The following is a 23,897-nucleotide window of genomic DNA, read 5'->3' on the forward strand; positions in this document are numbered from 1 at the left end:
AGGATGTGTGTCCTACCTGTAAGAACTGGCTGAGTGGGCAGTAATTATTCCAAAATCCTGTTGGCAGATGTCGACCTTGATGATCATTTTCTTTCTCAGTGGACACCCCAATAATTGTTTTTGCCCCAGGATCCCCTGGAAGCTGCTCTCAAATCAGAGCAGCCCTTCAGCATTTAACTTCGCCATTGTGGCATCCATTAGGAATGCAGAGAGGTAGGAATTACCCTATTCAATCCGATTAAAGATCCAATTAAGTTGGAATCCTCTCTCTGTTAGTAACCAATACCACATGTCTCAACACCCTGGGAAAAGCCCCAAACATTCCTCCCTCCTCCCCTGAACCCTCATCACAATTAAGGGGCAAATTGTCCCTTAATTATTTTATTTTATTTTATTTTATTTTATTTTATTTTATTTTATTTTATTTTATTTTATTTTATTTTATTTTATTTTATTTTATTTTTTATTTATTTTATTTTTAATTCTTTTATTTTTAATTTTTTTTATTATTTTATTTTATTTTCCCTTTTTCCCAAGCACTTCCATGTTGACTTCCATCCTGAAACATGAAAAGATCAATAGCCCTTATAAATTCTTCTGCCTTGGAAAAGTATCATTATTAGCACTTGAAATACCTAATCATTCTCCTAATCATCCTGCCCTTTGTATCAATAACTTTTTTGTGTCAGACAGGTCACAAAGTTAATGATGGTGATTTTCTGTCTTGTTTTAAATGTGCTGTGTCTTAATTCCAGTGTGATCACTGGAGTGGCTCTTTGACCTTGTCTCACCTGTTTTCATAAATACTCGTGTCTGTCATGTCCATTCCTGGAAACACTTCATCTGTACATGAAATCCTGAGGATTCTTCTCATTCCTTTCTTAAAGGGACTTTTCATATTTTCCTTTGTTTTTCTTTTTATTTTATTTTATTTAGCCCTTTTTATATCTCTATTTTTTGAATGCAGTTCTCCTTTGTATCAAAGGCAAAAATAAATCAGCACATCTAAATTACCAATAATTATTATTAATAATTCTTTTAGCCCTTTCTAAGGCAATCTGTACAGAATCCTCATCTCAGTTGCATGTTGAGCACCTTGGGCTGCTGAGCAGATGCTTCCTATTGAAGTGATTTTTATTCATTTTTGTGGAAAGCAAAGAATCCAATTGAATCCTTCAGCCTCCTGAAGGCCAGGGGCTATTTGGTGAATTTAACTTCAGTTACATCAAATGAAACAAATCCATTCTGACCCTTGAGGAAGCCTCATGTTTTAGATCATAGGTTGCTTCTAAATATAGGGATGGGAAATTAATGTCTCCCTGGATGGATGATCCTGTAACTGTCTCCTGCAAGGGTTTTCCTTTGAACTGAGTGGCCTGGTCATTTCTGAACAGGCTGAAATTTGAGTGGATAAAGTGTTTATAAAAGATATATTTATGAATATATATATTTGTGGTTATATATTTATGGTTTTATATATGTGTGTGTGCACACAATTAGTTAAATTACTCTGTTTGTGTGTTTTTGCACAGAATTGTTTAACCACCATGGCAATAAAATCATTTAGGAGATATATCTATATCTTTATTTTTGTTTCAAAACCATTTTGTGCAACAGGCAGTAGCTTTTGCCTTGGGTCTTGAATCTGATATTACATTTATCTTCCCTGAAAATAATCAGAGTACATCAACATCTGATGTGCCTGAAAGGGAAACAAACACAAGTGAAGCAGCTGAATATGGAACATATGAAATGTTTCAAATTATTCCTGAGCTATGAACTTTGAAATTTGATATTACACACCTATAATGTGTTTTCTTGAATGTTCCCATACAATTACTTTTATACCTTCTATTTATAAATAAAGATTATTGGGTTTTTGCCTTGCGTGGGCACATGAGAAGTGCTGGAAAGCTCATACACTAAAGTTGATTTCTTCCTAATTATTAATAATTAGGTGTTACCTGAGAGGTGGTTCTGATTCCTTCTGTTTTGGGATATTGTTTTATTTGAGTGCTCTTCTCTGAAGAACAACTTCATAACTTCATCCTGTCTTTGGCACTGGCACTCTCAGTGGCAGATGTTATGACTTAGAAGATTCAGATTTATATTTTCTTTTTTTTTTTCTTCTTCATAAGTGACTTGCCCCCCAGGCATTTTTTGACAGGGAGGATATAATTTCAAATTAAATGTGAATGTGGAGGCTTTCCAGAGCTCCAAATTGCAGAGATTTCTCAGCGTGGCTCAAGGAGAAATAAAACTCTCCATGCGGATGGGCTGCTGTGGTGGGAGGGGGCAGCTCTGCTACCAAAGCCTGGGTTTGCCTTGTACAAATTTGGACACAAGAGTGTCCCTGTCCATCACTGAGCTGCTTTCATTCACTCTTCAACAACCCTTTCCCTTCTGGAAACCTCAGAAAGGTTCAGCTGGATTTTCCCTTCTGCCTTTCTCTTTCACCTCCAGATGGTGATTGGTGCTTTAACATCTTATTTATCCGGTGAGTCTCCAGCATCAGTGAGTACAGATGTTCTTAAAAGGAAGAATTTGGTGTCAAAGCAGGAATTCAGAGGGCCAGGAAGGGCTTTTTGTCCCTGCCAAGGTGTTTGCTCTCATTTTGGATGGGGAGAGGTGCAGTGAGGAGAGGATGTCTCTCTTCATCGTGGTGGGGCTTTTTCAGCTATTCCAGGAAATTGGTGCCTGTGATTTGTATGGCTTTTGAAGGAAAAAAACCTTAACGCTTCAGATCTAAAACATGAAAGGATGGAAAACATGAAAGGATCTAAAGTGTGAAAGGATGTCCCAAGTTTAAGAGCAGAACTTTCTTCCTTGCCTAAACCTCCAGATTCCTGTCCCAGCCCTAACAAGGTCAGGTTTGCATTATCTGGAGCTGCTCCTCTTTGTGTGAGTTCTGCATGACTCTGATTGAGGACATGACTTCTCCTCACAGTTTGCCTTTCATTTCCCCACCTTTAATCTCTTTTTCACCTTTTGTTCCAGCGTTTGGCCAGTGTTTCACCTCTTGCCCTTCTCCTCCTTCTGCAGTGCTCCTGTTCCCAGCACTGCTGGCTCTCAGGGGTTCTGCAGCCCCAGAATTTCCCAGCCAGGATGTTTTGGGGTCAGTGTGGATGATGCTCCTGTGCCCTGCACTGCTGTCTCTCAGGGGTTCTGCAGCCCCAGAACTTTCTCACGATGTTTTTGGGCTCAGTGTGGTTTGATGCTGACCAAGGACTGTTTCCACCTGGCATCTGTTAATTCATACATCTCCTGGAAATCGTGGAATTGCAGAAATGTGTCTGCAGGCAGGGTCTGTCCCTCTGCACCAAAATCTCTCCCTCTACTCCCTCCGGAGCATCTTTTTTGAGATGTGGTCACAAATTTCCTTTGTGCCCCCACGTTCAGGAGGTTTTTCCTTCAGTGCTGAGCATCCAGCCTCGGAAGGGAGCGAGAGCCAACTCGGAGAGCTTTAACCCATAATAAGTCTGATGTCCTCGGGGAGAAGGGAGATTAAGGAGCCCAAATTCTCCAGGAGATTGTCACTTGGCTAATGATGATCGTAGCCCACGGCAGTCGGGGATGATAGGGCTGATACTTAGCAGGGGTTGTGAACCAATTAGTCTGCTCAACAAAACACTGGGTCCATTGGGTGCAAATGTTAGGAATATTTATAGGGCTGGCTCTGCAGTCAGCTAATCAAAACTGGAGAAAGCTACTTAAGAGCCTGTCCCAGGCTCTGCAGAGGCCCTGGGATTACACAGCTGACAGATAAACAAATGTTTGCCCATGTAAATATTAGGACTCAAAGACTGTATTTGAACTCTTTCTCAGCTTCCTGGTGGTGTAAAATCAATTAGGGGTGATTAAAGCACGCTGGAGTGCACTCCCCTGCGGAGAGCAGGCTCCCAAGGTGGCTGTCCATGTCCCAGCCTGGCTTTTGGGGTGTCCCAGCTCCAGGTGGGGTGTCACCAGCTGGCCAGGTAAAATGGCAGCAGCACAATGAGAATTCGGGTGGTTTGCATTCATTAAGTGCCTAATGCTTCAGCCCTGAGTGTTCCTGTCTTGCTGATTTTCCAAGACATGATGCTATTGGAAATAAACACTGGTCTCACAGTTAGAGCTGTCCAGCACCTTTTGCTGCTGAGGCAGAGACTTGGTCCTTGCATAAAGTAGAGTTGGAGAGAAAAGAACTCATCTTAATTTACAGGCTGGCTTAAATGTTTTCAACATCTATTGGCTTGTTTATTCATTTGCATTTAATTTCAAATCTTTAGGGGTTTTCCCTCTCTGATCTCAGGCCTCAGTTGCAGAAACACTTCTGTAAAACAGACATGAGTGAGAAAAATCCACAGGCTTCCCTGGAAAAGCTTTCTGGAAGCTGAGAGTATCGATTGCTGAGATTGAAGGCATAAATGTGGTTATACGTGTCTTTACAGAGACTCTGCAAATAGAAGAACAGCTTCTAACCCTACTGCTCAGCTCCTCACCAAAACATTCTGCCTTGCTGTTTTCCAGCTGTTATTTTACAGCAAGTGATCATTTTGAAATACAGCCATTTTGGGTTTGGGGCTCAAGGTTGTTTTCTCCAGTTTATTTGAAAAATCACGTTAAACTGGGGCATTTACTGCACTTGGCAAGCTCTACACTAGGTCTTTACTTAAAGAAAAATCAAATTTTAATAAAAGCCAGGTTGTAGATTGTTCTGGCGAGCACAATGTGACTTTATTTTTTTATTATTGTTATTATAGGGTTTTTTTTACACCCTCCTGTGTGTAAAAGCTTTCTTTATGTTGCTGCTACTCTGGCTGTAAATGGCTTTAAGTGCAGCAGGTTTTAATACACAGATGTTCTTTCTGATGGCCCCTCTGTGTTGAAAATGACATAATGTCTTTTCTGAGCCTGAAAAGCACCATTCTCATTGGTCCTGGTCATTGTGTTAATAGTGCTCTTTATTTGTAGGCTTTCTTCAGTTTTTTTTCTTTCTTTTTGTTCATGTGGGTATCAGAGACAGAACACACTGGCAGTTAAATGGGGTAAAAATGATCTTTTGGAGGGGATGGTCCAAGTCCATGGAGACTCTCCAGGGATCTCATTAAAGCATTCTTTCCTAATCCAGTGTACTGCAATATCAGCTCTCCGAATCCCCACAGTGTGCCTTCCTGATAGGTTAGTTTACTCAGAATTAATTGTCTAATTTCGCAAACAACCAGTACAGTGCACATCGATTTTTATTTATTTATTTATTTCACTGTCTGTTTTTAATCTGGTGTGTTGCTCTTGTGGATTCTGCTTTGTATTTCAAGGTAGTTTTTACAACCCATCTCTACTGACACCACTTTGTTATAGCCTCTATTACATAGGAATCATTATTTATTTTTATCATTCTTCTTTTTGTCCTTCCAATATATAACAATTGCTGGTAATTTAAGAAATAATTGTCTGCATTAAAAAGACCCCAAGTTTTAGGAGGTTTCAGAAATGGAAATTCAGATTGTTTAAGGCTTCAGTGGTTTAGATGCTCCAGAGACCAATCCTGAGTGAGGAGCTTGGATTTCCTTGTCCTCAGAGGTCACCTGTCTGCTTTGGTGGCACTGGAATAGCACAGGGGAAATGAGCCTTGCCAGAACAAAGGACCAGCAAGAGGAAATCAGTTGATATAGAAGAACAGAAAAATACATTTGAATAAAATCTCATGGACTGGGCTGCAAATTTGGCTTGAACAAGTTTTTTAATATATTTGGAGGATCTATTTTAAGGTAAAGTTCTTGAAATGTAACTTGAACACAGAGGATTTTTTTGCAGTTGATCCAGGGGATTATTCAGGTTGACCAAGAGCTTTAAATTCATCAAGTTGATCTTACTACCTGTGGTTTTTAACCACATGGGAAAGATGGATTTACTCACAATACCCTTAAGCTTGCTTTGGCCAGGGTAGCTGTTAAAAACCTGCTGCTCCCAAGCACCAAACTGATCCCAGCTTGGCTCCTCATTCTGCTGCCCTCAGGAGACTCCCTTCCCTTCCCTTCCCTTCCCTTCCCTTCCCTTCCCTGGCACAGGAATAGGAGTAAAAAGATGCAAAAATGAGATAACTTTGCTTTATGTAATTGAGGGAGATTGAGGCAACAGGACAAGGTGAGAGAAAGGACAAGTTAGGATAGCTTATTGGGAAGGCAAAAAAAACCCAAACAAAGCAGCAAAATTATCCTCAAAGCCTGTTGTGATTCAGAAAATGTGTTAATCAACACTAGGATTTCATCTTCCGTTTATCATTTACATAAACAAAGCATTTTCCAGTGAAAACTACAACTTCCTGTGGAAGAAGTGAGCATTTTGGACAATGTTCATGTTCTCTGTGTCCCCTCCTTTGCCAGCATGTCTAGGATAGTGAATAGAAAAGAAATCAGGGGAAGTTTGCTTTGCCATCTCATTTATTGTCCTTTTGGCTCTTGCTTCTATTAAAGAAATTCAGCAGCAGTGGGAATTTACACTGGGAATTTACATTGCCACAGCTGTTCCAAACTCCTTTTTGCAGCAGGGATTGTATCTGCCTGTTACACACTGGGTCTGAAAAATGGAAAAGGTCAGTGGGATTTCTCCATCACCCCCAAAGTTCCCAGCAACTGCACACTGGGCATGAGCAGACCTGAGGCTGTTCCCTGTTGGGAGGGAATGTGGGACAATCCTGTCTGGCCCTGTGACAGGGATGTGACAGCCAGCAGAGCCCCTGAGAGCTGTGTCCCACCCTGGCCCCGCTGGCAGCGTGCACATTCTCCTCCTGTCAGTTGTTATCTCGGGCTGGTGACATCATACACTAAATAACACTTAAGACAGGTCTCTTCCCATTAAAAGATGAATTCCCAGCACAATTGAAACCTCTGGGGACTTTGTCACCAACTTCAATGGGGCTCAGCTCCCACCTCGTGGCTCCTGTATGGGAGGAAGAATAAATTGCTGCCGCCACCGCGACTGTCGGTGCGGTGCAGGGGAAAGGATAATTAGCAGTCAGTCATGGAGCTGCTTGTCTGATGAATAATAGAACTGAGTACAAGTGAAACGTTGCCTTCCAAGTGGGTAAAGTGATTTTAGCAGATTAACATGAGTGTAGGCAGCCAAGAAATATGGCATGAAAACCAAGTGTGAGAGGAGTTCTAGACAGAAGACATCAACTTTTCCTTCTGTCTGGCGTCCAAAACATGCTGTGGATTTTTGTGTAAATACTGCACCAGGAAGTTGTTGTTATGTTAATACTGCACCAGGAAGTTGATGGGCATCAAGAAGTCAGTCTTGTGTAAGTAGGATTTGTTTCTTCTTTATTTTTTTGTGGAAGTGGGTTGATGTTCTTAGAGGAGCATGAGGGAGTTTTCAATGAGCACTCTTCTCCTTTTTTGTTTCTTGTCAAAAATACCTTTGGAACTTGATAGAAGAGCTCCTTTGCAAGGTGTTCAAGACCAGCTTGGATGGGGATTGGAGCAACCTGGTCTAGTGGAAATTGTCCTTGCCCATGGCAGGGGCTTGGAACGAGATGAACTTTAAGGTTCCTTCCAAACAGAACCAATCTGTGATGGCACAAGGACGATGGACCATGTTTTATTGGAAACCCTGGCTTGGAAACTCTGATTGCTGACAGAAAAATGGTGAGACCAGCTGGTGCAGAGAACCTGTGGGACAAAGACAGGTGCTGGGTTTGCAGATCTGTTACCTCTGAGCAAAGCAAGCAACAATTAAAGCAGAAGAAAGGCAGCCCAGTGTAGTTTTAATCATTAGTCTCAGTTTGTCGTTGGTCTTAACGCCGCGTGAAGCTTTGTGAGAGCATAAAGGCAGCTCTGTAATGCCGAGCCTTTTAACCAGCCCTGTTTGTGGATTGTGATTGGCAAAGCCATTGACTTCATATTCTTTCATGTTCTTTCTGTTCCCCCCTGTTTTGATGTTATCCTGCAGTCATCTTAGCTGCGTATTAAACAAGAGACTGCTTCAATATAAAATGATCAAAGGGCTGGGGGAACACAGGGCCATAAAGAATATATGGAGGGCTCGGGGAGAATGGTGAGTTGAATTTAAAGGCTTTTTCAAGCTGCTTAATTCCTGCTTAGATTTCTGGTGTCACCAATAGGCAACAGTCCCTTTCTTTAAATCTTTGACTAAGGATTGACTGGCAGAATCACTGTTTTACATGAGGTTTAAAGAGTAAAAGGCCACCCTGAAGGTCAAACCCTAGGAGATTTCCTCTAAGAGCTCATTGATTCTCCTAGATTTTTGACTAGGACAGAGACCACTCCTTCCTAGATCTGCAGCTCAGATACAAGTGCCTCAGTATGTGCCAGCACAGAAGGCAGGAGCCAAAGTGTAAGGGCAGGAAAAAAATTAGAGAGAAAGATGCTGTGGGGCAGACAGACAATGATCTCAGTCTTGTATCATTCAAACTGGTGACATTATTAGCTACTGGTCCATGAAAAAAAGGGCAGTATTATTTTATCTGTCTCAGAAATGGATTATGTTAACAATGAAATTGGGCAGGATAAAGATTTATGGCCCCATCCTCAGCTTGAGTAAACAGGCAGAGAGGACCTGAGTGTGTGGGGATGGAAATGCTGGGCTGCAAATGCTGAGGATCTGGTTTTCTTCACATACAGACACAAATTCAAGGGTGCTGGGACTGCACAGGCAAGTAACTGTCTCTTTTTTATACCAAAAAAATTCAGATGAGCATGTTTTGCCTCTGTAACCTCATTAGAGTGTTGGCTTTGTGAGCTGCCCAGTGCTGTGGTAGTGATTAGCAAAAGCCTACGCCATAAGCAAACTCTGTATTTGTGCTATTACATACTCCTGTGATATTTCAATCTGATTCATTAGAGAAATTAGCATTTTTATGGACTAATTAGGGGAAAATGTTGCTCATAGTCTTCCTGATATACAGATTTTTTCATACAACAAAGCCACATAGAAGTGAAACATGATTCCACCCCCCCAAAAAAGGGAGAAAAGCAAAATGATTATTCTAATTAACATAGAATATTGGGGAGATTTGAACTTAAAACCAGGAATTAAGAGATGGTTAGATTGTTGCATTCCTGGCAGTTTGTCCAGTCTTTTTGAATTTGTAATTCCAGCTCTCTTTCAGCTATTTTGGTTCTTGAAGCATAAAAATATTTTAAAAGCTGTCAGTCAGTCACTGTATTTTTTGTGACAGTTGCAAAATGCACAGTAATGAGAATGAATAGTAATGAGTGCATTATTCAGCAGCTATAAATACCAATTGATTTCCACTGTAAGTTTATATATTTCAGTCAACATGCATTTTTAGCCTTATTTTTTTTTCTCCTCTTTAAACCAGGCTCAGGTTTTATTAGGCTGTAGCTAACAATCATTCATACATGTCTTGGTTTGCTTAATGAACCACTTGCTTTTGAAATTTAATTCTAAAACTGCCTGTGTGTCACTTGCTCCTGCTCACATTTTCTGTTTGCCAGGAGGGTAAAAATGGGTGTCTGGGACCAAACCTCTGAGGTGGGCTCTTTGCAGGGGAAGTGTTTTGGGTTTTTTTTTCTTTCCTGAGAGGGTGGAATAGCATTATTTTAATCAGTGCAGACATCTCCTGTTTTGATGGCTATGTTCTGATAATGATCCTGCTTTGCAGAGGCTCAGAGCAGCAAACCCTTCATTCTGGCCTTCTGAGGAAAAAGCAAAAATCTCCATCTTGCACAGAGGGGAGAAGTTCAATTAGGCTTTCTGGTGCCAGGGGAGGTTGGTCAGGCTGCAGCTGACTGGATTTTAGGCCATGCTATTGCTCACCTGCAGTTGGCTACTTCTCAGATATGTATGGAATTTTGTATTGAGTTTGAAAGCGTTGCACCAAGTCAGAATAATTATTTAAAATAATTATTTAAATAATTATTATTTAAATAATTATTTAAAATAATTATTTGAAATGATACTTTGCAGTGATTGCACTCTGGTGAGTACAAGCGAAGGAAAAACCATTAAAGTTGTGGAAAAATGTAAGTAGGAAGGGACCTTTGGAGGTCCTCCTGTTGAATGTTGGCATTGAACTTAATGTTGACTTTGAACTTAAATCAGGCATTGAACTTAATGTTGATTTTGAACTTATATCTGGTTGCTCTGGGCTTTGCTGGGTTGAAAACAGGAATTAGGCTTCTCTCTCCATGCTGGACAAACCCAGCTCTCATCAGAAGTTATGTGCTGCATTATTAGAACCCTAGATACTAAGAATTTTAAATTTCCTGTGTTAAAAAACCACAGACCTTCAGCTCCACCTGGGATTTGATTTGCTTTTCCTCCTTTTTTCCCCTGCAGTTTGGGCCAGGCTTCTGTAGTTCTCCTGGACAGTCCCCACTTCCACCTTCTGTTCACTTTCCTTCTGTGTCTGAGCTCGCTCAGGGATTCCCCGTCCAGCCAAGTCAGCCTTCTGCCACGTCTGCTCCACTTCCCACTCATGGGGCTGGGTTGTTCTTGTACTTGGGGGAGGTTTTCCATGGAGATCAGGGAGCTTTCCTGCGCCCTTCTGCCCCCAGGGCAGTCAGCCATGGCCTCACAGCTCCCACCTCCCAGAGCAAGCCAAGCTGCTCCCTCAGCTTCAGTGTTGTCAGGAGATCCCAGTGGCTGGTGCATCACCCGTGGCTGTGTTTTGTGAGGGCTGACTCAAGCTTTATCCACTTCCAGTTCCTAACTTGGTGATGGGCAGCAAACCCCCCTCTTTGATGGCCTCTCATTCTGGCCTCCAAGAATTCACTCCCATCAACCCTGTTTCACAGCATAACATTCCTGAGAAATAATTCTGACTCAACCTCTTCTTAGGAAAATTCTGTTGTCTTGGCATTGTTTAAAACTCCTTTTACTCCTATGGAATTCCAGCAGAAACATGTATTTTTTCTGATAGTTAAAAAAAAAGAAAGAAATCCTACTGGACTCCAAATACTTGGAGTGCCATAATAAATTAAGCATCTTCTTGATGACCTTTCTTGCTGAGGGACTGTTGGTGTGAAGTCTTGGTGCATGTCTGTGGGCAGGAGTTAACAGCACACTTGAAGCCTCGAGTGCCAGTGGAAAGCACTCCTTGAATTGATGACTTTTTTCAGTTGCACTTTCCTCCTTGTGCTTTCAGCAGTTCAGAAGTTGGGATGCTCAAATTGCCCATCTTGACCTCAGTTGTCTCCTGTGTTAATCAAATGCCCTGTGCTGCTACTTAGGCCATTAGCTGGGACTCGGAAGTTTTATTTCTGGCTCTGCAATTATCCCACTGCTGTAATTTCCTTATCTGGATTGGGGATAAATAACAAAGCTCTCCTTCTTCGCAGAAGGCTCGGAGATTTGATGATGAAAAATGCTATATAAGGGTTCAATGTTGTTATGGGAACAAATATCACTTTGTTTGCATGGCTTGACCATCTTAACAAGCAAGCGGGGAGTTGATGACCAAATCAAGATAAGAATTGAACAAATGAGGGATAATGAGCAACTTCAGACTATAGACTTCATTTTTTCCTTCTGCTTGAAAGTCATTCACTTTTGTGTCTGTCTGTAGAGGATTTTTTAGTCTGTAAATCATTTGCCAGTTGGGTGTAGAAATCTTTTAATTTGCTTCTTTCGTCATTTGCTTATCATTTTAGATGCCAAGTAAGTTACTTATTAGTTTGTGTGATCATTAGCAATCTCAGCATAGAATCACACATTATAAGGTTCAGTTTCCAATTTCAATATTGGACAATTTTCAAGTGCATTTAAAGGGCATTTCCTGAGGAAAAAAAAGTGAAAATTATAGTTTAACAGTGAACTATCTTTATAACAGGAAAAAAAATCATCCTTCATTAAAACTATATTCTAAATCTGTTATGAAAAGGGCAGCAGAAAACTGATAATTTGAAAAACTTTCTAACTTCTTTGCCTGTTATTTTCACTCAGTGCCATGGGTTAGGTCCTTCTGTTCTTTCAGAGTTCATGCTCATGACAGCTTGCATGGGATTGACTTCTGGTTTGTAGAGTGAAAAAAAAAATAAACCATCCTCAGTTCAATTTGCATAGAATTTTTAACCAGGAAACATAAGGAAATGGTTTGCCAGGTGGGGTAAATAAATTTTAACTTCAAAACCCTGCACTGATTTATTTGAATTAAAGGCTATTTATCTTCAAACTGGGAGAAAGGTCTAGATGGGATACTGGGAATAAACCCTGGGAGGGTGGGCAGGCCCTGGCACAGGGTGCCCAGAGCAGCTGTGGCTGCCCCTGGATCCCTGGAAGTGCCCAAAGCCAGGCTGGACACTGGGGCTGGAGCAGCCTGGGACAGTGGGAGGTGTCCCTGCCATGGCTGGGGTGGCACTGGATGGGATTTAGGGTCCCTTCCAGCCCAAATCTTTTGGGGATTATGTTTCTCTACGCTGAGAGTTGCTCCAGAGTGCCTGAGGACGACCATGACTTTGGGCGTGAATAGCTGAAAAATCAGTTTTTGGAAGATTTTTTTTATCTTCAAAAACACAAAGTTTTCTGGCTGCTTTCATTCCTGAAACCCCCATATTGTGCTAAGATTCCATGGGTCTCCTGGAAAATGGAGGCTATATCTCTGTGCAAACACTCAGGATGCTGCCTTCACTTGGAGAAATCCTTTTTTCAGCCCACGTGCTGCTGGGTTTGCACATCCTCCGTGGTGAGGAGCTCACAGTAATGCAGCTTTGAGCATTAGGAGGTTGTTAAAAGCAGTGTGAGTGCTGCCTGAACCTCGGGCCATTAAATCAGAATCATTCTGACTAATAGGCAGGTGCTAAGTTGCCAAATTTTACCCCAAAGTGCTGGCAGGCTGCTGCTGCTGTCGGTTTTGCTCGCTGACTTTTATGGACTATCAGGATTTATTGACCCAGCAGGGAGAACACTGACAGAGGTGATGCTGCCCCAGTCCCAGGTTCCCTTAAGGGGCAATAAGAACACCTGGCGTGCACTGTAAATTTAAACTCAACTCGTGTGTGTCGTGACACAGCGTTTAACTGCTGAGCACTCACTGGTGGTGTGAACATGAAACCTGGGTGATTCTGCACAGACCTTGACATTTTCTTTAGGGGAAAAATGGCTCTGCTGTGGCTGGGTAATGACAAGGCTCAGAGAGAGGCTGTGCAGCAATGAGCCTTTGCATGGGTGCTGGAGACAAGGTGATTTTCTCCTGGTAACTATTCTAACAGCTTTTAATGCCCTACATCCATGTTATTAAGTTCAGCACCTGAATTATGTACTGGCAAAGAGCTATAACATTTCTTATGCCTGAGCAGTCGAGGACCCAAATCTGGCCCAATAGACTTGATTTACAAAAATGTGTTCATGGCTGCCTTCTTTTACTGGTGCAGTAAATCAGAGGAATTGTCAGCCAGCATCATGTGGTGGGCCCAGACTGCTGTGATTAGTATTACAAGGCTCTCTTCATATTCTTCATATTCTAGTAATAAATAAACAGTTATTTAAGCAACTTGTAGCACTGTGCTTGGAGTAATTATGAGCCGCCTTATTCTATATGTCCTACAGAGTAGAAACATATTTTTGTTAATTTCTTTTTCCTGGTGGGAAAAGTTGAAATATGGGTAAAGCATGTCTACTAAACTAGACTTCTTAATTTTATTCTTGTAAAATTAATATCTCCTACTGTTGTTGAAAAGAAAACAATCATATTATTTAAGGAACAGTAAAGTGCTTGTGCTGACTCTACTCAGCACACTGCATCTTTGCTGGGTTGTGTTCAAAATGCACATGGGTAAAATTATATTGAGAATGTTTGTTTCTTTATTAAAGGGTTTCTTTTCTCTCTTGCTGTTCTTTTTCTCAACCCCTATAAATTTTATGTACTTGGTGTTAGTCGGAAGACATCCCTGTAAATGCTCCCCTTAGCACATTTGCATTGCTGTGGCATCCATAAGCTGTAAGGACCTTGACCTTTTGCTGGGAAAGTTTATCCATTTCACCCCGTGCTATTTTCCAAGCTGGTTAAAGCATCTTTTTATTGCTTGACAGAACCTCCTCCTTGAAAACCCTTCAGCTGTTAACATGCACAAGGGCAGCTCGTGCCTCACTGCTGGGGCTGATGGGGACAATGCCTGGCCCTGGGTGCTGGGATTTAACACCCACACCTCCCTGAAATAGGATCAGCCTTGGGAGTGCCCTGAGAGCAGAGTCAGGGCAGGTTTGATGTGCAGGCAGGGCTGGGGAGCAGGGTGGCTTCAGGAGCAGCCAGAGCAGTGCCAGAGCTCCATCCTGGCCAGCACTCCCCTCCTTTGATGCCATTCTTCTTTCTCAAGTCCTCCAGGACAAATCTGTGAATTCCCTTCCTCTGTTCTGCAGGGATCTGCAGCAGGCACAGCCCAAGTAATATTTAAATATTTATTTGTCATTATCTGAGCCTGACTGGCAGGTTTTGACTTTGTAATTTGTGTATCTGTTGAGGAGCAAGGCACGGATGGAATGTGAAGGTCACATTGCAGCAGGGGCTGCTCATCCCTCTTTGTTTGCTCCTCCTGTGCCAGCTGGAGGTGCAGCAGCCTGGGGAGCTGCTGGTGCCATCTGTGGCATGGCCAGGGGCAGTGGGTGATGCCAGCCCTGCTCCTGGTGCTGCTCAGACTCCGAGCAGCCCCAGCTGGACACGGGGATCAGGGATGTCCCCAAGGCACCTCGGTGCCCTGCTGCCTCTCCCCGTGCTGTGCCACACTGCGAGGCAGGAGTGACCAGCTGAGTGCAGGGAAATGTCACCTGCATTCCCTCACTGGGGCAGCTTTCAGCTCCTCTGACCTTTGGGAAACTGAAAGACAGAGTGACTGTCCTTGTGGAACATCAGAGCAGTGAAATGCTTCTGCAGGAACCCAGACATGCAGACACTTTGCCCATACCCACAGAGGAAAAGGTTAGATTTTAATTTTTAAAAATCCCAACAGGTTTACCATTCCAGGGCACCTCACTTTGATTCAGGCCACAGGGTTTCTAGGACAGTCAGAAATCCCAGTTAGGAAGGGTGCAGGTTTTTCCCTTGTACTCAAGGCATGAAAACCCAACAGGCTGAGTTTTCAGTGCAGACTGGAGACAGGTTATCTCTGGTTTCAGTTATTCCTCAGTGAAATGAACCCTGTGGTTGATTTTTAAACTTAAGGAACTTGCTGCAGCCAGAGAGCCCAGCTAGACCTGGCAGTGCCAGGTTGTTCCACAGGAGGAATGATGGTCATTCCCCTTCCCTTTTCCTTCCCTTCCCGGGTGGGAACACCTGGAACAGAGGCTTCTGAGTCATAATTTTTCCTTCATGTTGTAGAAGAGTCTTGGGCAAAATACTGGAAGAGCTTCCCTGGGGAATTGCAGGATCACTGCAGGAATATTGGATTGGAGGTGCAGGAGGATCCTGGGGATTCGTGGAGTTCTTTAAGGAAGGCGGTGGAAGGTGACCTGCCCATGGAAGGAGGGCTGGAATGAGATGATTTTGAGGTCTATTTCAACCATTCTGTGATTCCATGACTCTCTGACAGCCCCAGAAGCCTGGAGTGAGCCCCTGAGCAGGCTCTGAGCTGCAGTGGGTGCCCTTGAGCACAGAAATCAGCTCTGCCCCTGCTCTGCCGTCGTCATGGGAAATATTTCCAGTGGTTTTGGGGACCAGTGAATTCTTATTGCTTAAACTCAACCTGAAGCCAAAAGAACTATAAATTGTCTGGCTCTAATAAACCCAATGCTATAAATCAGCTAATTGATATTTGTATCAATCTTGTATTTTTTCCCCCAAGTTTTCCTACACTTTTCACTGGATTTTTTTTTTTTTTTGCTATAAACCCTTCAATCTGACACCTTTTGCTATAAACCCTTCAATCTGACACCTTTTTTTGCCTGTCCTCTGTCCATACAATCCACTAATAACTTCAGCCCTGCAGACCTTCTCTCCAGGAAATGCCATTAAGATTTTCTTCTAGCAAAAGTGAGCAGCCCTTCAGAAATCCTTTATCAGGCCTGGTTTTTCCTGTTGTGGTTTGCCTCCTGCTTTTTTTTTTTTTTTTTCATGGATAGCTGTAATTTAAAGCTTACAAGATCGATAAGTCCAAGATGCACAGCAGAAATGGGAGAAGCAGACAAACAACTGGTAAAGATAGGAGACAGCTGATGAAAATGAATTCAGCTATAAAGCATTTGAGTTACTGTTCTCTGCTGTGATTTCTGAGAGAGATTAAAAAATAGGCGGAGGGGGAGATACAAATCATCATTCCCTCCTCCCTCAGAATCTCAGGTTGAAATAGTGTTGAATTTCTTCCTTTTCCTCTAAACAAACAGGAGAATTTTTTTTTTTTATTTGGAGGAGAGCTTTTAATCAATTGCAGGAGAATTGGCTTAATCCAGAGCTAAGTGGGGGCAGTGTAAAGGCAGGAAGTCTGGGCCTGATGTAATAACAGCATCTTGTCTTGAAGTCCCTGAATCCAGCCCTGTGATGAACTGAAATCCTGAAAATGGCCTCTGTTCTGCCCTGGTTTGTGGCAGAAGGATTTTTCCACTCTGCTTTGCAGCCCTGGTGATTCTGCATGGGGCTGGGCTGGGCTTTGCTCTCTTTTCCAGCCCAGGCATGTCTTGCAAAGCTTGGACCAGGCTGGCACAGCTTGGTTGGGCTGTGCCCAGCTGGCACAGGCTGTGGCTGAGGAGATTTGCATTTGGCATTACAAATTGCAGTCACATTGCTTTGGGGAGGTGGAGGCTCTCTGAAAGGCTGAGTGCAGTGCCAGCAGGAGAGCAAACATTGCTGAGCTGAAGCCTCAATAGAAGTCAAGAAGGATTAAGGTGCAGCTGAAAGCAGAATTGGGGTTTCTAAATCACCTCAGAGCTTTAGAAAATGTTTTCTGTTCACACCAAAACTATAATTTATCGACAGAGGGGTCAAACTGCAAAATATATGTGCTAGTGAGTTGTGTTTCAGTGAAACTGCAAACTTCTATTGATAAGGAGATTCTTACAAATGTTCCCTGTGTGCCCATGGCCACAGAAGCTCCCTGAAAGGCTAAAGATGTGTGTGGCAATAAGCACTGACATTTTATGTGTTTACATGTTCTGTGCACGCTGAATTTGGCTCTGCTTACCCCAAAAGATCAGGGGCACTTTGCAATAGGAATTTGAAACACTCTGGGAAAGGAAGTCCAGGTGCACGTGGGCACCTTGGGAAAGGGATTGGCCCTGGCCATGGGGAAATAAGTCTGTCTGCACCTGGTGAGATGAGAGCAGATAAAGAGATTATCAAGTAGTGACAAGAAAGAAAATAGGTTAGCTGAATTCCTCTTTATCACTTCTTCTCCCTCAAGACCTCTCTGAATATCTTGTCATTCATACTGAGAGCCTGGAAAGAAAATCACTTTCAAAGGTGACCCACAGAGGTAAAACCAGACCAAGATGGTGCTTCTGTGCTCCTTTTGCTCCTGGGTGACACAGGAATTGGTCTGGTGCTTGCACTGTGCCAGTTGTAACATTTGGGAGAGCAGGAAAAGTGGGATTAGAGCTCCAAAGTCTCTTCTGTGCTTTTGCTGCTCCCAGCACACCGTGGAGCATCCTGTGACCCAGCTCTAGGTGAAAATATCGAGGTCAATGACAGAGATGTGTCCTGTCCTTGTAGTAAAGACACAGAAATGCAGCTCTTGGTCAATGTGTTTAAAACAGGTGGAATGTATTGGGAAAAAAAAAAAAACCACAAAAAAAAACCAGTTAAGAGATTTGTTTCCTCTTGGACACGCTTTTCTTCCATAAGCCTTTTTTATTTATTTTCCTTTAAAGAAAGTAACTATTGAAAATCACTTTGAAACGTGTTTCATGTTAGGAGAGCAATAACGTAGGTGGTGATTGATAAGATTTATTGTTTCTGGGTTGTGTTATCTTGTGATTCTGAGGAAAGCTGAATCTTATCTGTTTGGTGCTGTATAAACACCTAACAGGCTTCAGGGAGCTTGTAATGTAAGCAGACAAGAAAGGCAAAGGGAGAGAGGGGAAATGTGCAGAAAAGTGCCTCATTGCAAGGCCAGAAAGCAGGTTTAGAATAAAAATCAGATCTTCTCACTTCAGCCCATTTCCCTCTATTCCATGGGGTATGTTGCTTCTGTTATTCAAATATGGAAAAACCTCTCCTTTTCCAGCTAAATGAAGGGCAAAGAGAATGAGATCAGGCAGAAATTCAGCATACAGGGGGGAAAAAAAATAAAGCAAAGGAATTGTACTGATAAAGGTGCTGGTTTTAGATAAATTGAATATATGACATGCCATTGCACAACTCACAATTCTGTCTTTATTTCTAGATGCAGTAAAGTGGGGAGAAGGATTCAGATGCAAAACTACAGCCTGACCATGCACTGATGAGGAAACAGCCCCATATACTGGTTAGAAATGCATATTTTTCTTTTTAATTAAATGTTTTGGATGTCGATTTGATTTGCCTCTCTATCTGAATGATCACGGTTCAAGTCATTGTAACCATTTTGGACCTGTTTGATGCCATTTCTGTCTGGAAGAAGCTCTCTATAAAAGCACAAACGTGTGTGTGTATGTGTTTGTGCAGGTAGGCAGGTTCTGGAATGCTTCCCTGTGATTTTAATTCCCTGGAGGGTGTGGACATGCTTTCAGATCCTGACAGCTCCGAGGTCAGATGGAGCTTGTTTGTCTTCTCTTTTTGCAGCTCAAGCAAACATTCATTTGTTATTGTGTGGAGCTGAGCCTTAAGCCGGGCTTTATCCTGTTGTAGCAACTAATTGGTGAGGAAATTGTGATTTTACATTTAAAAAACCCCCTCAGTTCTGGGGAAAAAGGTGCTGTGACCATTCCACCCTGATTATTTCAAGGTCAGTGTCCCGTTCTGCTCTCCAGGAGCTGCTGGGATTTTCCCCCCATCAGGGCAGGGAAGGGCTGGATGGATTTCCTTGGATTTCCTAAAAGTTGAAGAGAAATAGCGGAAGAGCAGGGACTTCATGGTGGCACTGCCAACAACTGTTCACCGGGGAAAAAAGGCTTTGGAGCCCTGGAGTTATTTATGGCTTGGACTTCTCCAGGACAGTTTGTTTCCACGGGATCTTAGTGCCCATGGGCCCTTCCTGTAGGGAGATGTGCCTGGGGGAAATAATCACTCTGGCAAGGGGGTTCTGTCTGTTTATTTAACTATTTTTAAATCCTATTCAGAAAAAAAGAAAAGAAAACCCAACCCTCCTGTAATTCTGTTTTCTTTCTGTTTGTGGCTGCTGAAAAGGGAGTCTCAGCTACCAGTATGTGTATTTCCCATGAACTTCTTTTAACAGGAGCTTCAAGGTGAAAGCTTTGCCTGTAATGGGAATTATTTATATCATAATTTTCTTTTGAGCTGACATTTTTTTAGGATTTTGTGTTCTACTCATTGACCTTGACTACTGTAGAGAGCTGGTTTCTTATGTGTCTGCTGCTGAATTTAATTTTGTGAACTTTTGAGGTCTGTAAAATTCAGAATTACAAAGTTATTGACAAAATATAGTTTGTCTGAATAAAATGTTTTAGGATTTTTTTAAAATTCTTTTATTATACCCACTGATAAATGGGCTTTTTCCGTGACAGCCAGGAATTGTTCCAAGTAGAAAATAATTTACTAATTTCTGATTAGCCCCAGCTAATCAGGCAGGCAGTGGGATCCAGCTGCTGTGTAAGTCCAGATCTCCATAAAATCTGGTTATATTTTCATTTATCTCATTGTGGGAGCAGCTCTGACCTGAAAAGCTGACTTCCTTGTGTGTTTGTGAGTTCACTGATAAACTTTCCCTCTTTCAAGCCCATCCAGCTGGAAAAGCCACCATGGAAAGCTGTTTTTTTGGTATGAGTGAAAAAGAAAAAAGATTTCCTCTGTTTTTCTTAGTGGACAATCTGTTGTTTCCTCTTGCACATCTCTAAAACCTTCTCCTAAGTTTTATCCCCCAAACCTTCTCCTGAAGGATTTATTCTGTTTTTCTCAGTGGACAATCTGTATTGTTTCTTCTTGCACACCTCCAGAACCATCTCCCACCTTTTATCCCTCAAACCTTCTCCTGGAGGAGTTACTCTGTTTTTCTCAGTGGACAATCTGTGTTGTTTCTTCTTGCACATCTCCAAACCTTCTCCCACCTTTTATCCCCCAAACCTTCTCTCTGGGAGGGTGTCCCATGGGCTGAGCTCTTCCATTTCCAGGGAGGAACACTGGAAATGCAGGCACAGCATTCCAGGTGCAGACTTGAGCAGCCTCCTGCATGGAATCACAGAATCATTGAGGTTGGAAAAGACCTTTAGGGCCATGAAATCCCTCTGACTGCTGCAGCACTGCCGAGGCCACCACTCGCCCCTGTCCCCATGTCCCCAAGTGCCACATCCACATGGGTTTTGAATAGCAAGGAGGTCCTAAAATGCTTCAGCCTTTGGAGCTGGAGCCTGGCTGTGCCTGCAGTGTGGATGTTTGGAATTGGAGTGTTTCTTCCCTTTGCACCCAGCTCCAAGCACCCACATCTCTGTTTTTGTGCCGTTTCCTCTCTGACTGAACTCGTTTCTCAGGGCAGGGATCAGCCCTGTGACCTCCCTGCCCTGGGTGACCAGAGAATGAACCCAGAGCCATTCAGATGGGGCTCCAGACTGGATTAATCTGTGCTGCCCCACAAATAACTGCATTTACTCACACAGGGGCTTTTTATTTAAATGCACTTCTCTTTGTCAGAGAGAGGAATTGTAATTAAGAATTCATTGTGTGATGAACTCCCTATATTTAGAGCATTATTGGTGAATCTTTTCCTTTCTGAAACCTTTTAAAAATCTGAGTCTGAAACCTTTTAAAAGATATTTGGCAGTGGGAAAGTTGGTAATCGTTCATTTTCATTTAAAATTCAGGGCATGATATGTGAAGTTGTGTTTATGAGGAGGGTACATGGTCCTGTCATTTTCTACTTGCTTAAAAGCTACATAAGTGGTTGAGGAAGCTCCCATCCTGAGCAGAAAAAAGGGCTCATTAAAAAGATTAGCTCATAGAGAACAAATTAAACTTCAGTGCCCTGCATAAAGATTATAATAACTGTAATAATAAATGAATTAATAATGCATTAAAGGAGAATTCCTCCAGTCAGCTTGTCATACGCTTATCCTTGAAAATTGACTTCAGCGAGGTGTGTCACATGAGCTAATGACCTTAACTGATGGATTTGGGATTTTTCCACACTCCAAAATCCACTCAAACCCATATTTCTGAATTTTTGACAGCTAGTTTGCTGGATAGACATGCAGTAAGTTGGGCAATGAGGTGCTGCAAGCTGGGGAGTAAGCTCTGGTTTTAACCTCAGATCATCAGAACTGGGAAATCCTGAGCTCTTGGAAGGGGAAAAATTGGCAATCCAGGGCTGGGGGCTGCACAGCTGCACCAGAGGTGAACATCTTGGGCTGATGTGGGATACAGAATTTAGATGGAACTGAGAGAGAATAAGTGTAAATCAAAAATTAGGAAGAAATTCCTTCCCTGGGAGGGGGGGCAGCCCTGGCACAGGTGCCCAGAGCAGCTGTGGCTGCCCCTGGATCCCTGGCAGTGCCCAAGGCCAGGCTGGACACTGGGGCTGGAGCAGCCTGGGACAGTGGGAGGTGTCCCATGTGCCATGGCAGGGGTGGGATGAGTTGGGCTTTTATGTTCTTCCAACCCAAACCATTCTGGGATTCCAACTGGGGATCTTCCATAAATCTGAAGGGTTTGTTCCCACTGTTATAAATATGAGACCATCAGGATTTAGGAATTAGTTACCAAATTCATAAGAGGCATCCATAGGGGTTTAGTTGAGGAATTGTGGGTGCTGAGGCATCTCTAGACAGTAGCAAAGTGAGAGTTTGGGGATTTCTGCAGTCTCCCCTGGGTACAGGCTGAATTTCTAATGGTTATTACACCGGGGGAAAATTGAATTAAGGGAATTGATTACCCAGACATAGTAAGCCAAAGCTGGTTGTAAAATGCATCTTTAGGCACCTGGGTACCTTTCAAATTAATCCATTATTCACTCCTGAAACCCAAACCTGCTCCTCTAAACCCAGGCACTGCTGAAGATGGAGTTCACTTGAGCCATGAGGTGGATAATTTTTAGAATCTTGAAATAATTGAGGCTGGAAGGGACTGGGTTCAAAAAGGAATCTGTGGGTACTAGATATTACAGGGAACACTTGTCCTGTTCCTACAGAATCACGGAGTGGTTTGGGTTTGAAGGGGCCTCAAAGATCATCTCATTGACATTTTCCACCAGCCCGGGTTGCTCAGTTTGTAATGATTGTGTCACACTGGTGCTGCTCTGTGTCCTCAGTTACACCCACAAGCAGGTATTTGTAGGCTGATTTAACACTGAGCTTTGCCTGTGAAAGACATGAAAGCAAATTCCTTCTGGGATGCTTTTTTTTATTTTTAATTTGAAAATAATTGAAAATGCGTCTCTAGTGTTTTGTTGCTTTTATTGGAAGGGTATTTTTTAATAAAAATCTCATTCAGCATAAAAAAGGACAACATCAATGGGGTTCTTATCAGTGCTTTGCATCATGTTAATACCAGAGCCAGCAATGAGTTCTGCAGGTATTATACCAGAACAAAGGAAATTATTCCAGGGATTTTATCTGAGAATATTTTGAGTTTGCTTGTCAAGCCAGGCAATATGTGCTCTGCTTTGTTTGCTGGCTGGTGTCAGAGCAGCTGAGCAGTTGCTGGAGTTTGCACAGGGATTCTTTTCTCTCCCTGCACTGGTTTGCTTTGGCACATCATTTGATCCACGCTGGGAAAACAGTGAGATATCAAATAAAAGTGATGCATTAATACTGGAACTGTTACAGCCCTGAGCAGTGTTGCCTCTGCACGTTTGAAGTGGTCACTCGGGGTGCTGGGAGTACAATCCCTTTTTTCAGCCTTCCCACAATAAGGACTGAGCAGTGAATTGTGGATTTTGGAGCAGAGCAGGTTCCTGCAGCAGTGGGTGAGGAGGGAAGCACAGCTCTGCCTGCTGGGCTGGATCTGCTCCTCCAAACCTCCCCACTCTGCTCTCAGGGCAGCACAAGGAGCTAAATGCTGGGGTGTTCTTAAATTTCCAGTAACGAGGCCGGGCTCATTAGCACTCTCATCAAATGGCTTTCAGTTGCTATCAGTCTGACTTGGATTTGAATTGATGACCTTGAGATAAAAGGCTTTTTATTCTATTACCCATCTCCTGAGCCATCAAGTCTTTAATATGCCGTGTAAAATCAGTTTTCAGATGGTATTTCTTTTATATAATATCGTCATTTGTTACTAATGATGTCTGATTTGGGGTGCTACAAGCTATAATTGTGCACAATAGTACTTTTGTTATTCCTATTATTTCAGATTTATCTGCTGTATTACCAGCTACTTGTAGACACAGAGCAAATAGATTGGTAATAGAGTGTAATCCAGTTTTATATAAACGAGTTAATAAAATCACATAAAAATACAAAGTTAGGTTCAGCATCAGCAAAGCTCCTCTGTTACTTCAGTAAATTGAAGTATAAAATTCTGCTTTGATGCTGAAATTTTTGCTTTACTGCAAAATGCTATATGGGACCACCAAAGGTATGGAAAATGAAGGAAAAATGAGTAAGAATATGTAATACAAACATCACAGTGAAGGAAATTTATTGCATGCCATCCTTTTCCTCCTGAAGTCTTTTCCCTGAGGATAATATGGAGAAGATCATGTTAAACCCCAATGTGAACAGGAGGGTCAGAAGCATAACAAGGGAGCTTTTCCTCTTTTGGTTTTATGTCAGTTTGGGAAAGATAAAACTGGGAGCACTGGGATAAAAAGCTGCCTTTAGGGAGAGATGCTTTGGGATGTTGTCCGTGTATGGACAACTTATTGTCCACAGTTGTTCTGGCTTGGAGGTCTCCAATATGAATCTGAAAAGGAAGATACTCC

At 42.5% G+C, this 23,897-nt stretch overlaps 1 protein-coding gene across 9 annotated transcripts in view; it reads left to right on the forward strand.

Annotated features, from left to right (window-relative positions):
- CHL1 (cell adhesion molecule L1 like) overlaps positions 1–23,897 on the forward strand; it is a 125,730-nt gene that overhangs the window by 12,502 nt on the left and 89,331 nt on the right. For all 9 annotated transcript variants that reach the window (XM_039734330.1, XM_039734331.1, XM_039734327.1 and 6 more), the window contains one exon: positions 18,273–18,353. The gene's annotated coding sequence lies outside the window, so the exon portion shown is untranslated. The remainder of the gene's footprint in view (positions 1–18,272; positions 18,354–23,897) is intronic.

This window comes from Passer montanus, unplaced genomic scaffold, assembly GCF_014805655.1.
Source record: "Passer montanus isolate IOZ18808 unplaced genomic scaffold, ASM1480565v1 scaffold9, whole genome shotgun sequence".
Taxonomy (NCBI): domain Eukaryota; kingdom Metazoa; phylum Chordata; class Aves; order Passeriformes; family Passeridae; genus Passer; species Passer montanus.